At 42.2% G+C, this 16,026-nt stretch overlaps 1 protein-coding gene across 3 annotated transcripts in view; it reads right to left on the bottom strand.

Moving 5' to 3' along the window:
• TNS3 (tensin 3) overlaps positions 1-16,026 on the bottom strand; it is a 248,233-nt gene that overhangs the window by 212,880 nt on the left and 19,327 nt on the right. The window contains exon 1 of one of the 3 annotated variants that reach the window (XM_084281748.1): positions 263-333. The exons of the other annotated variants lie outside the window; for them this stretch is intronic. The gene's annotated coding sequence lies outside the window, so the exon portion shown is untranslated. Of the gene's footprint in view, positions 1-262; positions 334-16,026 lie in introns of those variants that run through there. 3 annotated transcript variants of the gene reach the window in all.

The raw sequence follows: 16,026 nt of genomic DNA, 5'->3' as shown, positions 1-16,026 counted from the left end.
CCGCTGCCAGCAGGCAGGCCCTGGGAGGGAGAGGGGGGCAGCAGCCGCCCCAGCCCGGCGGCGCACGGCTGGGGACAGCCCCTTTTTCCCCTTTTTTTTTTTTTTTTTTTTCCCCTTCCCCTTCTTCCCACCCCAGCGCGGCCCCAGCTCCCCTCTCCCCTCCGCCGCCTCTGCTCGCCCCCCACCGCCGCCGAGCCCCCTCGGCCGCCCCGCCGGGAACAAAGCCCCGCGCAGCAGCGCCGCGGCCGCCCATGGTCGTTACCTCGCTGCCGCGGGGACCCCCTCGGCCGGTGGCGGAGCGGCTCAGCTGGAGGACGGGAGAACTAATCTCATCTCAACTCATCTCATCCCCCCCCCTCCACAACCACAACCACCACCACCCCTCCTCCTCCTCCTGTAGCGCTTCACACACTTGTTTTTATTTCCTACAGTCCCTCCCGCCGGAGAGGAACCTCCAGCGCCCCGGTTAAGGCTGGGGAGGAGGCGGGGAGGAGACGCGTAGCACCGCTCGCGGCTTGGGGGCGGGGGGCGCTGCCTATCGGGCCGGGCCCCGCTCCGCTGGGCTCCGCCGATACCGGGCTGCCTCGGCCCTGCAGGCACCCTCGGGGCCCCGGGGCTGGCCGGCCCTGCGCACCCTGTCTGTGCCTTGAAAGTTTTGAGCCGAAGTGCAAGGCCTCGGAGTTGCAGTCCCGAGGACGCGAGCGCTTCTCTGTGCCCCGGCCGGCCAGCCATGGCTGCCACAGGAGGGGAGAGAGCTTAGAGCCGCCGGCAAACACGTGCAGAGCAGCTACAGCACAAAAAGCACACGGGTGCTGAGGGGTCTGCGCCATCCGCAGCAACTGAGGCTCCAGGAGGATCCCCCAAGTCCCATTTTGGCTACTGCCTAATGCCATAGGTCCCGTAGGTACACACACTGCTGACACGCATAATGTTGATACACCAAGAACTACCTCTTTCTTGAGGTACTTCAAGAAAGGTCTTTCAGCTCCACACCTGGAGTTTCTGCAGGATCCACAAACCAGCACCGTCCTCTACCTGCTTGATCACAGCTGCTACCATCCGCATGATCTCAGATGCCACACCAAACAGCCAAAGAGCATGCTAGTTTCAAGTTTCTTGCACAATACTTATATATTCACTGAAGTGAAGATCTAAGTGGAATTAATAAGATTGAGATGTCTAATGCAGATCATGCTGTCAGCTGGTAACTGGGGCCTCACCTGAGGGGTGCATTCACATCATTAGAAACAAAAGAAGGTATTTGAACATTTCTCTTACGGCTCGGACCCCATGTAAACGAGCAGTGGCCATACTGACGTGACACCTTGGTACCTTCTTTCAACAGCTGAAAATCCAGAAACAAACTCATGGATACAAATCCTAAGCAGGAACAGATACCTTACGCTGACAGAGGCAAGGTTTACAGCCCATTCTAGCACTAGGCATTTCCTCCTGGCTGTTTAGGCAGTAATACTGTGATAAACACTGGCAAATCCCTTGCCTTGAGGAGGAGGAAGCACCCCTAGAAATCCCAGAGCTAGGCTTTAAAGCTCAAATGTTGGTCTGTTGCGATGCCTTTTATTGTGGGAACAGGCAAACAGGTAATCCTATGGAAGGCACTGACATTCAAATATTGAATATATTTGGTATATTGCTATCTCTGAGAAAGTAATGTAACAAACACTGGCCAAACTAAAACAAACTAGTTCCCAGACATGCTTACAGTCCCATTCGGACAAGACTATATGGTATTGCTAGGAAAGCCTGACTATATTTTAAAATAATAATAATAATAAAGACAGACAAAAATCTTTAGTATACTTTTTAAACTTCTTCTATCCCTTTGTACCAAGTAGAGAAAGAGAACACATACTACAAATCTTTTAGATGTGCATCTCACTGTTCTTATAGACAGTTTCTCCTAAACTTTCTGCTGAAACAATGCCATCTGCATCATCCCACTCTATGCGTCATATGTAAATAATACCTAACATATCCCTAAATTAAGCCCAGAGACTCTGGTAATGGGATCAATCACTTAATCAGCAGTACACACAATCAGCACCTCCAAAGCCTCACAGTATTTGGTGTTTTATTCTCAAAGCCCCATCACGTGGATCATTTTATTACCAGAAAATTTCACTGGTCCTTAAAAAAAAAAAAAAATAATTAATTTTTAAAAAGGGATTACAATCAGTTGCAGACTTTCATGTGAAATTTTTAAGGCCTGAACCCTTGAAATTATTATATTTAAAAAATAATTATTATATTTTTAAAAATATATTAAAAAATCTACTATTCTGTGATTTATCACTCTGACACATGACTTTGAAATGCTTGAACTTTGGCAATACTTCATATATATGCAGACATCTGCTTCTAGATGAATGTTTTTACATATAAATGGCACTAGCAAAATATATATATATATTTATTTTTGCATACCACCTGCAATGCTATGTGAAGAGTCACTGTCAAACTGTCAGCAAGTTTACATAGGGTTACTGGCACAGAACTAGGTTCGTGTAACTGTATGTTCTTTACATTTTATAACACACAGCCTTTACAAATATTTCCTTATATGTTTAAATCCATAACTATCACTTCTATTTTCTGAATTTCACCCCTTCTCCCTGTACTAGGAATAGGGGGAAAATACAAAAGGAGAGGAAAAATCTATGTTTGTTTTAAAGTGCTTTAAATGTATCTGAACCTGCACAAAGGTGTAGTCTGACTAAGTTAAACACTCATCTTGGATACACACTGCTGAATCAAGGCATCTGCTGTGTGAAGGGAGTTGCTAAACTAACCTAACCCAAACAGGCTAGTGTTGTACTTCAATGACACCATGAATACTTTAAAAAGTCCAATGAATGGAGTAACAGAAAATATCTGTGTGACACATATCTTTTACACGCTGACAGTCTCTTGTTCCTGATTTAGAATGGTGTTTTATTCTTAACGTATCTACAGAAGCAGCCAAATTTGATAAATGTTTCTGTTACCCAAATAAAGCTTTTAAATTTTTTAATGCAGAGAGACTGCTTACTTGATCATCACTGAGCCAAAACTAACCATAGAACACTTGTCAACAAACAAGAACCTGGAGACCAAGCTATGTAGAAAGGTATTCAGCACTATTTACCTGCTACTCTTATGTTTAAATATCACATTTCCAGACCAAAACAGATTTTTTTCATGTGCATGAAATATATACATTGATGATATATGCTATGTTTATAACTACTCTTAAGGCATACAGATGCACATCTGTTTAGTGCTGAGATTACTTCACAGTTACAAACCTTCCCTTCAGCAAAGCTCCTAAACTTTGGTACCAAAAAAAAAAAGTAGGCCACTTAATACAAGTCTGTAATCTGACTTCAGTGTCAGAGATTACAAAAGAATAGTTTATTTGGAGCTTCTGTAATAGCTTTAAGCTATGTAGCATCAACAGTAGCATAAGAATTGACAGCACTTCATAAATGTCTCCCCAGCAGCTCTGCATTTTGGCTTGAACAACCACTAAACCCCAGTCTGTACTACAGGCTCACTATTCTTCATGCAAGACTTGCTTTGCTATCATACAATTTTACCTTTCTTTTCTAAGGCCTTTTCCTGTGATAACAAATATAGTAAAGTTTTACCTTTCAGCTAGAGAATTTTAGAATGGGTGAATTATAAAACAAAAACGGGACGAAAAGTACTTCATAGAAATAATAATACAAAAATCCCTCCAGATGGTAGTACAAGAGACCATTCAATTGATCAGCTCCGATTTTCTTAAATCTGACATGAAGAAAAACAATCTGTTCCTTCAGGAGAACAGAACATTTGTGGTTTGTGGATTGCTATGCAAATAAAAAAATAATAAATAAATAAATAAGGATAATCAGTATCTCAGTACTGCAAAATTTGCATTATTTTCCCACATAAGCAGTTTACCAAGTTTTCTTCCAGGGGCATTTTCATATACATCTGCAAGTCAGGCAATTTCTGGAACCTATTGTACTCTTTTGGAGAAGACTGATAGGAAATTAACTGAGAAACTAACTGAGAAACTAACTAGCTTAATCTTAACAAAAGATAATAAGAAACAATTTCAGACTTAGCCAGGACTTCAGGTCTTAACATTTTTTCCATGAGCAATCCGTTCAAAAAAAGCACAAATTAACAGTGCTCATGTTTTCATGTGCAACAAGAAAAAGTAGGGTTCCATGATAAATAGGCTTTATTGTTTTCTTTCATTTTCAGTAAAACAAATCCATACAGCTGTGAGCACCAGGCTCATGTTTCACATGTTTTCAAGCCACCACACCAACTAACCATATTTAACCCCCTGTTATATGTTCTAGGAATCAACCCATATGATCTGTTTTCCAACATCGACTTCCTTGTAGGGAACACAATGTCTGTGATAGTCAAAAAGCTCATGTTAACTCTGTTGGCTCATTAAACACACTAGTGGTGTGTTACAGGTGCAGCAACAGGAAATATCAGTGTAAATTGACCTTCTGAAACATTCAGTTGGTATGAATGTCAATATGAGCAACAAAAGAGAAATACAAAATCTCCCTAAAACATACGAATAACACAGTCCACACCTTCAGTGTACTGAGGAAAATTTACCTTTAATCTAATTATCATTTGCTGCTCTGATTCTTTATGAAACAGGGATAAGGACAAGTATCTTGCACAGTATCTACAACATCTTCTCCTTCTATTAAAGTATCACATTTTCATAATAAACAAATGTATTTTTGCAGGTTATCTGCTTGCCAGGCAGAAGGACATGTGTACATTGCCCACTACAGGATAGTATAGGCATGCTAGGACTACACAGTTTTTAAGGTAGACTCATTTACATTATGGTAAAATGAGTAGTATACATGCAAATACTCATGTCATCCAATACTTAATGCCTGTGATATGACAAACATTTTCCTGGCACTTAACATTATCTGACAAACTTTTTGCTATTCTCCAGTTTCCTAGAACTGTTCCTCTTTTTTCTTTTTTTTTTTTTTTTTTTCTGTATTTTTCAGAACAACAAAAAAAAAAAAGCATTGAGAAAAAACTACAGTGAGAACCACTACATTTGGCAAGTTTAAAAGCGAAATTGTAAAGACTGTAAAAAAGCTTCTGATGCACTATAAAACTGGTATTTTATATAACATATGCTACCATTGCTATATTCCAGAAAAAGTTGGACTCCAAAAGATGCTTTCAACACAAGTCTGGTGGTACTGAGTGAGGCAAGCAAAGTGTTGATACAGTTGGAAGGAAAGAGAATTAAATGAAAAATAATACAGTTGCTGCTTTTTACTCTTCACAGAACTCAGTTCCTCTCATAGGACTTGGACAGAAGTTCTACCCATAAGGATCAGTTGCACAATCCTACAAACATTGTGATGGAAGGCAATGAAGAATCAAACACCGTGTATCATATACCCAGTGCAATGTGACTGGAAGTTTAGTGCAGAGCATACAGTTGCTGAGTGGCTACTGAAAGTTCAAGAAAACAGAGAATCAAGAATACGATGTCAAAGCAGGCCTTACCAAGCCTCAGTGCATCATTCTGTGTACCCTTAGCACTGATGACTGCCTTTTCCATGGCAGCTTCAAAGTGATATATTCCTCCCTCCTCCACACAGCAAGATAGAATCCGGCTCAGAACAACGTACAGGGGATTTTTTGCGGGGGAATCACCCACATATTCCATAGTTACCCACTCTAAACCACTTAGTCCAGCAATTACACACCTCCCCCAGTGTATGTATGTGCTCAGCTCCCTGTGTTCAAGAGACTGAACTCCCTGAAGTTTCCCCATTGAACTTCTGGAGACCTTGCCAGTGCTTCACAGCACTTTTCTCTTGCACTAGAGTCCTACAGCCTTCTGTACTCTGTCTTCTGACTGGTACGGTCGGTGATCCTGTGCCTTGCCCATGACAAACAATTTTGCTGTTTTGTGTTTTGTTTTGTTTTGAGAAAACAGCTCTGAGACAGAATCTGCTGTACATGTTGTGTGCCTGTGAACACCATATATATATGTATGTTTGTATGTATAGTACTGCATAGCCTGGGCAATATCAAGCAAGACTTCAGTGTCCTGGGGGCCCAAGTGAACAGAGTGGGGACCCAGGTAGTTTTCTCCTCTATCTTGCCAGGTAGAAGCGGAGGTGGGAGCAGAAGTTGACACATCATGCAGACTAACACATGACTGGTGTCAATGACAGGGCCTTGGCTTCTATGATCATGGAAGGTACTTCAACAAATACAGGTTACTGGGGAGAGACGGGCTCTACCTACCTACTAAAGGAATGAAAATCTTAGTACAGTATGCTTTAAACTAATGAGCCTAGAAAGTGGGGCCCTAAACCATGAAACTCACACATTCACGAGCAACAGGATAGAAGAGCACACCTACTGGAATGCCCCTCAACCCCAAAAAAACATTGTCAGAAAGGTGAGGCAGCTGAAGGCCCACATAAAACACCTCTATACAAATGCACACAGCATGGGTAACAAACAAAAGGAGCTGGTAGTCACTGCCCAGTTGGAAAACTATCATTTGATTGCTGTCACAGAAATATAGCAGGGTGAATCACATGATTGGAGTGCTGCAATCAAGAGCTATAAACTGTACAGAAGGGACAGTCAAGGAAGGAAAAGTGGGGGAGTTGCCCTCTATGCAAAAAAAAAAAAAAAAAAAATATTGCACAGAGCTGTCTTTGAAGAACAGCAACGACAGGTTGAGAACTTATGGGTAAAAATTAGAGACCAAGCCAAGAAAGGAAACTTTGTGGTTGATGCCTGTTACAGGCCACCCAATCAAGGAGAGGATTTTGATGAAAAGTTCTTTCTGCAGCTTCAGGAACCATTATAATTCCAGGCCCTGACCCTGCTAAGTAACTTCAGCCACCCTGACATCTGCTGGAAAAGCAGCACAGCAAACAGCAAGCAGTCCAGGAAACTACAGGTGATAAATAGCACAACCAGAGGAGATACGATGCTGGACCTGTTGCTCACCAATGCAGAAGAACTTATCAGAGAGGTCAAGACTGGAAGCAGTATGGGCTGCAGTGATCGTGCCCTGGTAGAATTCTCAATCTTGAGGGTTACAGGATGGGCAGAAAGTAGAGTCAAGACCCTAAGTCTCAGAAAGGCAAATTTTTGGGTGTTTAAGGCACTAGTGTGTGAGATACTTTGCGAAATTGTCCTCAGAGATAACGGAGCAAATGAGATCGGGGTGATAAAGATATTTTTCTTGGGAACAAAAGCTCTCAATCCTGACATGCAGTAAGTTAGGCAGCAGAGGCAGAAAACCAGTTAGACAGGGGAGAAGTTAGGCAGGGGAGGCAGAAAACCAGTCAAGACATCTTGGTTAGTTTAGATATTTAGGAAGAAATTATTTACTATAAGGGTGGTGGGACACTGGAACACATACATGTAGCCCAGAGAAGCTGTGGATGCCCCAGCCATGGAAGTGTTCAAGGTTGGATGGAGCTTTGAGCAAACTGATCTAGAAGGATTTATCTGTGCCCATGACAGGGGAGTTAGAACTGGATGATCTTTAAGGTTCCTTCTAACCAAAAACATTCTTTCATTCTATGATTCTATACACTAATTTTTAGTGGAGATGCATTGATTTCCTTGAATCAAGCAAGAAAGCAAGCTTCCTCCAAGTGTGTGCATATGCAATTGACCTCCCAGTCATGGTCCACTAGTATCAGTTATCAAGTGTCAGTGAAGCCATACAATTCCTTGCAGATGAGTAACCACAAGTTTACATGCCCGTTTAGACCCTCTATGGACTGCAGGTTAGCTACCACTGATTTCAAGAATATATAGCCAGAGGACTGGCTTTTCCTTAGCACACATTACTTTGAAAATAAGATTCTTTACATAAGGGTAAGTAGAGCCACACTCTTTAAATATGATTAAAAGGAAATTAATTTCACCAGGCATTTCCTTATAATTATCCCTTCTTAAGCATAGTATGCCGTCTCCGTAATACATAAAACCAATAGCAGTGGCCTAAGGAGCCTACATCTTTGTCCAATGACCCCACTATTGCCTGGCTCTTTTTTACAAGCCTACATACTATTTCCAATTTAAGGAAGTTGCCTTAGCTTCCACTAAAATGTCAGCTGTACAAAAGCAGTGAGAATTTAAACAGCTCATCTACCATTCACTTAGAGTGTAGGGCTTGTAGTCACTCTTCTCAGAGAATCTGATGTCTGCTTTCTAATTCAACGGCATAATTCAAAGAGGAGCTCCTAAAGAATAAAACCTGACCTGTTAATGTACATTATGAAAGGGAGATACAACAAGACCAACCTTTCTGTAAAAATGTCTTCCTGTGAGTTGACAGATGTCTGCCTCCAGGGGGCAGGCACCAAATCCTGTTTTAAACACCTTTCCCCTTCACACTCCAATGTTTATAAATAATAAAAATAGCCCTTTCCTCCCCACTTTTTATCAGATGTGGAGAGGGGGAGATGCCAATTTCAATTTTGGGAAGGGCATACATTGTCCAGGAGCTTCAGGAGAGTTGCAGTTACATAAATGAAGCCACAAAGAATTAAGAAAAAACTCTCCCAATAGCTATAACAGAATAGAACAGAGAAACAGCATTACTATGTGTGAACAAGAGACACAAGCAAGTCTTTGTGTCTTTCTAAGACTTCCATTCAACTCTGCAAGACAAATAAAAACTCCTGGAGTAGAATGAGAAGGATGAAAAGTTTTGGCATAGCAGCAACTACAAAATACCAGGGATCAAAACACCTACTTGTGCAATACCAAATCTCAGCACACTACCTGCCAAGAAAAATTTAGGATAGAAGACAAAAAATTCTTTCATAGAAATTTTTATCATAGGGATCAAGAATGTTTTCAAAGTTTAACTGCATTTTTGGTACTCATATTGTCCTATTGTACTCAGCAAGGGTCAAAACAAAACAACTTCTTACAATTCAGCATTCCCAGCAGAAGGTTCTGAAAAGTTGCTTTCTGCCTGCTTGTAAGTTTATGCCACTGTAATACAATAGAGACAGCAATACTATTCATAGTAAGTGGCAGGAAGCACTGGCATGAGCTGTTTCTAGATCCATGGAGGAAGCCCTTAACTTATTGGGCCGAGAGCTTGTGCTACCACTGACTTGTGCTACCTAGCACTTTTGATCCACTTATGCTAACACGGCTTCCTCTTACTAATTTGGTTTACACCGTCCCGAAGTTCAGACATCTCACCTACTTAAACAACATCATCCACACAGAGAGAACTACTCTTACTCTACACAGAATCACAGAATCATTCGGGTTGGAAAACACCACTAAGATCATCTAGTCCAACCTTTAACCTAGTACTAAAGTCCACCACTAAGCCATACTACTAAGTTCTAAATTTACATATTTCTTGAAGACCTCCAAGGCTGGTGACTCACTACTTCCCTGGGCAGCCTATTCCAATACTTTCAGTAAATAAATTTCTCCTAATATCCAGTATATTTTCTAGTGCAACTTGAGGCCATTTCTACTCATTTTATCACTTGGTGCTTGGGCGAAGAGATTGATCCCTACCTTGCTATATAGCCTCCTTGTAGAATATGATAAGATCTCCCATGATCCTTCTCTCCTCCAAGCTTAACAACCCCAGCTCCCTCAGCAGTTTCCCATAAGACTTGTTTGCCAGGCCCTTCACCAACTTCATTGCCCTTCTTTGGACACACTCCAGCACCTCCATGTCCTTCTTGTAGTGAGGGGCCTAAAAATGCACACTCTATTCAAGGTGCAGCCTCACCAGAGCTGAGTACAGAGGGACAATCACTTCCCTAGCCCTGCTGGCCACACTATTTCTGAGACAAGCCAGAATCCCATGTGGCCCCATAGAGTTGCATACATCTAAGTGGAGTAGTAGGTTGCTAACTATTTCCTCATGGATTATGCTCCCCATCCCAATCTACCAGCTCAGGGGGCTGGGTACCCAGAGAACAACTGGTCTTGCTGCTAAAGACTGAGGAATAGAAGGCATTAACTACATCAGCCTCTTACTCATCTCTTGTCACTATGTTCCCCTCACATCCAGTAAAGGATGGACATTCTCCTTAGTCCTTCTTTTCTTGTTCATGTATTTATAATATGTTTTATTGTCTTTAACAGCATTAGCCAGATTAAGCTCAAGCTGGGCTTTGGCCTTTCTAATTTTCTCCCTGCACAGCCTCATGACATGTTTATAGTACTCCTGAGTAGCCCACCCCTTCTTTCAAAGGTCATAAACTCTCTCTTTTTTTTTTTTTTCCTGAGCTCTAGCCACAGCTCTCTGTTCAGATAGGATGGTCTTCTTCTACACCAGCTCGTCTTTTAGCATGTGGGGATGGCTTCCTCCTGCTCCTTTCAGATTTCCTTCTTGAAGAGTGTTTCAGCCTTCCTGGACTCCTTTACCTTTCAGGACTGCCTCCCAAGGGACTCCACCAAAAAGCTTCCTTAACAGGTCAATGTCTGCCCTTCAGAATTCTAGGGTGGCAGTTCTACTAACCCCTGTCCTTATTTTTCCACGAATCAAAAACTCTTATTAATTCGTGATCATCGTGCCCAAGACAGACTCCAACCTCCACATCATCTACAAATCCGTCTCTATTTGTGAGCAAAAGGTCCAGCAGGGCACAGTTCCTAGTAGGCTCACTCACCAGCTGTCAGGAAGTTATCTTCCACACACTTCAGAAACCTCCCTGACCATTTCCTCTCTGCTGTGCTCTATTTCCAGCAGATATTTGGTAAATTGAAGCCCCCCACGAGAACAAGGGTTAGCAACTGCGAGACTTCTCCCAGTTGTTTGTAGAATATTTCATCTGCCTCTTTGTCCTGGTTAGGCAGTCTGTAACAGGCCCCCACCATGACAAATGCCTCATTGGCCTTTCCCCTGGTTCTTAACCATAAGCACTCAACCCTGTCATCACCAGTGTTCAGCTCTAGACAGTCCAAACACTCCCTAGCATACAGGGCTACCCCACTGCCTCTCCTTCCTAGCCTATCCCTTCTGACAAGTGTGTAGCCATTCATTGCAGTGATCTAGTTGTGTGAGCCATCACACCATGTTTCTGTGAAGACAACTGTCATAGTCGTACTGCTGCACAGTGGCTTTCCAACTCCTTTTGGTTGTTGCCCACACTGCCTGCATTGGTGTAGATGCACTTCAGTTGGGCTAGTGATCCCATCATCTTTTTGTGGGGAGAAGCCCTAATTCCTGCATGACCATTCCCAGGCATTTTTGTCATTTCCAACCCACCAATGTTCCTTGTGCCTTTGATGCCACCTGGCTCTCTATCTCCTACCTCAACAGGGGCAATAGACCAATGGTCCTTGCTAGCACATCATCCCTTAACAATTGTCATACTATCCCCCTGCTTGTCTCCAGCCAGCCTGGTTTTATTCCTTTCCCCCTTCAAATCTAGTTTAAAACCTTATCAGTGAGGACTGCTAATTTCCAAGCAAAGATCCTTTTCCCCCTTAGAGACAGGTGAACCCCATCCATTGCCAGCAGGCCTGGTGTCTTGTAAAATGACCCACGATCAAAAAAAAATAAAGTCCTGCTCGTAACACCAGGCTTGGAGCCAGATATTGATTTGCTGGCTCTCCCTGTTTTTCACCTCGTCAATCTCTGCAAATAGAGGTATTGAGAAAAATACCACCTGTGCTCCTGACCCCTTAACTAGTTGTCCCAAGGCCTTGAAGTCTCTTTTGATCGCCCTTGAACTTCATCTTGAAGCTTCATCATTGCCTACCTGAAAAATCAGTAACAAGTAATTGTCCAAGGGACGAACCAGAGCAGGAAGCTTTCTCTTCACGTCCCAAATCTGGGCCCCAGGGAGGCAGCAGTGGGAAGAACCCAGAAGCTGCCCCATGTTAGATAAAAGCCAGTTTCAGCTATAGTGCTATAGACGGACTGCAACCCCCATACCCCTGAACCACTCGGGGGGAGGAGGTGGAAGAGGATGGACGCGGGGGGGAAGGCAGTTTTACTGTCCCAAGAGCAGGACACACTGTGCAGCGGGACACATGGGGCAGCGTGTTCGCCCGGGCGCTCTGCCTGGGAGGCTGCGTTGCTTGTGGAAGGTGCCGAGCTTCGAGATGCCCAGGCTCCTGGGCTCTCCCGACGCTAACTACTGCCCCGGGCCCCCTCGGCTCCTCCCGGTCCCTCCATGCTCCGAGGGGCCTCCCCTGTACGAGGGGGCGGGAGGCGGCCGCTCCCGGATCCGCCCGGCCCCGTCAGCCGCTCTCGCGAGGGCGGCCCCTGCCCCGCCGCCATCCCCTGCCCGCCGCGGGGCGGCTCTGACCCGGAGCAGAGCGGCTCGGGGGGAAGGCAGGGGTCTCCCCGCTTCTTCTGTAACACTCAGTGCTGGGGTTCTCATGAGAAAAAGTTTTAGAAAATGAAACTTGGTGAAGTTCTAGGATTCAGTTTTAAGCAGTCCCCATAAAAAGACAAAACAAGCAAATCGAAACACGCCAGAGACTGTGTTTTGAACTCCCCCCCCCCCCCCCCGAGTTTATGACTTCAGAGACCATCTGAAGCTAAGTTATCAGGCAGACATAATGCATGCTAGGAGTAAGTTATGATATGAGCAGCAAGCATGTCAAAGATATTTTACACTTAGCATTTTAACAACCTTCAAGAGGATTTGTCATCCATATTCCGGTAACTTCTCTGAGTGAACATAGCTAAGAAAGTAAAGCACTTTGGCCTATTCAAGGAGGGTTTCTTACTATTGTCTCAGCAACCAGGCAACCACTGACCTTTAACAATTCATTCATATTTCTGCCTCAGGATAAATTGTGTGCATACACACACATACTTGTACCCTTTAACCAGATTACACAGAAGCTGTTCCCCAAAGGAACAAGATAAAAACACATCATTGTTGGCAAATGTGGCCACAGAAACCTCGAGTGTGCACATCATGCAGTCTTAACTCTTGTGCCCTGCAGAACTTTATTAAATATTGCTCTGTAATCTATAGGTATAGAAATGGAAGGGAGGTCTCACATTCAACACTTTGTAATGGCATACCTGAAAATAAGCTTAAAAAAGAGAATGCCCTTGTTCAAAGGAAAGTTACTTTCTTTTCCTTGGATAGGATCCCAGGTTAAGGTTTAATCAGCAGTACAAGCGCTAGTATCCTAGTACTGTTCTGATCAGGTACTTCCAACAGCAGATTGATGAATAGAGGTTAATTCTACCATCACAGACTCAGCCTATTCAACCTTGTTTAACCATTCTGATGAAGTTTCAGCATTCTAATGAAATTGTGGAAAAGTCAAAAATGCTAAATAAGCATTGTTTCGGTTGTGTTTTCAGTAATTACTGAACAACTTTCTTCTCCCTGATGGATAGACAGGACAAATGCCACCTACCTCAAAATGTGAATCATTTGCTGTCTCTAATAATCAGCTAGAACAGTTAAAATAGAGTAAAATTACTTGAAGTTTTACAGTAAAATAAAGATTCCAACAGTACTTTTGCCTGTTGCCTGCCTGACCTTTATCAAATGTTTAACAATATGAGTTAATTATCATGAAAAAAGATACAAGCGTTTAATTTATATATACTCCTTAAAAAAAAAAAAAAAAAAAAAAAAAAAAAAAAACAGTGGCATCTGAATTGCTAAAAACTGAGGTTTTTAAACATGTCTATGACAGAGCATCCTCATGCAAGTTTGGCAGACTTTTCTGGCTCAGCTTTGGCTGTTCATTTATTCCAGAAGCCACCTAGCTTACTAAAAAAAAACATGTGCTTGGTTAATGCTTGTGAAAAGCTGTAATTTCACAGCAAACTGTAGTATGAGAGGTGGCACATACTGAACATTTAACTGCAAGAAAGCATGCTATGGTAGTCTTGCAAAATGCATTTGTATTTTTTCTTTTATTTTTACCTTGGTTTCCTAACTATTACTTATGAGTACAGAAATCTACATGCTTTAGACCTCTGTCTTTAGTTTCTTCCCTAGCTGTTTTTTAATTTGGTAACTTCAATCCTGGCCAAAGTATAAGAAGGCCTTATGATAGTTCCTTCGATTTTCCTGAAAACAAGAGTTAGCTGGAAGATGAAAACTATATAGCTTCCATCAAAAGAACACCATCATGAAAGCACATCCCTATTTATAAAAAAATCCATTCAGGAGACTGACCCCAAGACTAACACACAAGAAAACAAATTTAATTATTTTTGCTGCTTATAGAATTCGCTGCTTGTTTTAAATGCACTTGCTACTTATCTTCCCTCCTTTTGTAAACCAAAGGGAATTCAATTTAAATACCACCCCACTACAGTAAAGAAACACAAGCTTCAGCATCAGAAGCACAAAAGAGAAAAAAAAAAAAAAAGTGTTTGCCAGAGCTGGATTCAAACTTAATGTTGTCCTCAGGTTGTAAAAGGGATGCATATTAACAGCACAGTTCTGCCTTTCATGGACCGGGCAAAAATTTGGCTTCTACCTCCCCCTTCCTCCTGACAGTTGTTCTGGAACATACCACGGCACAACTTTATTAATTGCCCTACTCCTGATCAACAAAGGTTTCTCCCTACCTGTCCTGCCTTACTATCTTTCCCTCAGGATCAGAATGGCACAGCTAGAAGTTGGGTGAAAACCTGGGAGAGTATGTTTAAGACAGCTGAAGTCCTCTGGTTTATCTCTGTGCTAATAAAAATTATCCCAGTTTCTTTTTCTTCATGTTCTAAGCAGAAGTCAGCATTAAATAGCATACTTTGAATGAAATCTGCACTGCCTATGTTTGTGTGTTACATTGACCAAGACTGGCAAACTACAAGCACACCTGAGGAAAGAGAAGCTTTTCTGTCTCTCATTCATTTCCTCTGTATTATGAAAATACTATGACATTTGAGACACAAATCATTCTCTCAGTGCTGAACGTGCCATCTCTAATGTTTTGCTGCTCCTTTTCTAGTGCCAGGGGAATTGAGGAATTGTATTTTTAATTCAAAATATATAACATTTAATAATATTTTGAATGTTGATGAATTGAGGACTGTGTCACCAGACTCACAGAAAGCTACAGTGAACCACAGCAGAGATGAACAGAAACCAGCAGATACAGACTCACTTGTTTACGGTTAAGTATGGCCTTGGATCCCAAGGTAGGGAATGAGAAGGGCCCCAAGATTAACGGTAGTGTGCAACAGCTTCTTCAGACTGCAGAACACAGGCTTCAAAAATGTCACACATTTACTGTACAACAGAGTCAGCTTGACAGCTGACACGATTTACTTTATGGAGATGGTTTGCTTACAAGTTAAAAATCAGCAGTAAATCGAGCTGAAAGAAGTAATAAAGCAGGCATGACACAGAAGATCTCTATGCTTGCATGCCATTCAGAGTCAATTCCCCTGATACAAGTCTTTCAGCAGTGCTGCAGTAGAGCTTGAAATGTCTGCAAGTGTGATTAAAAGAAAAGTCAGGCTCTTCAGCATGTGGCACTTGATCAAGGGTGACCTCCATCCCCAGCATAGCCAGCTTTGATTGCACATGAAGAAAAGAACACTTGGTAAAAACAAAAGGAGGATATATTACAACAGCTACAATTACCACAAATGTTTCTGTTCCAGGAAGGAATATTTTATTTATTTATTTTTTAAATAAAATTGCTGTTCAGGTTGCAGTTTCATAGATGCTAGACCTTCTCCTTTCAAGCATTTCATTTTCCGCAGAAAAACTGGCAGGTTAAATACACTCCTCTAGTAACAAGCATCTTTAAGATAGCTACAGGGCACAGAGGAGCTATTTACAAGGCTAAGGAAAATATATTTGCATTTTTTGTAGTGATGTGTTGGTTTGGGGTTTTGTGTGCCTTTGGGTTCTATTGCACAGGCATCCCTAATATTGTCATGTCCTGATTTACATAACCATTATCTTAAATACAGGTGGTTTCCATAGGATTGTGTTATAGATTTATTATTTTGTTTTCATTACAGTAAGTAATACAACATACAGTCATCCTGAAAAATAAGGA

This window comes from Netta rufina, assembly GCF_964035555.1.
Source record: "Netta rufina genome assembly, chromosome: 2".
Classification (NCBI taxonomy): domain Eukaryota; kingdom Metazoa; phylum Chordata; class Aves; order Anseriformes; family Anatidae; genus Netta; species Netta rufina.
Note: the sequence above shows the minus strand (reverse complement) of the source record. Positions and strands in the feature narration are given on the sequence as shown.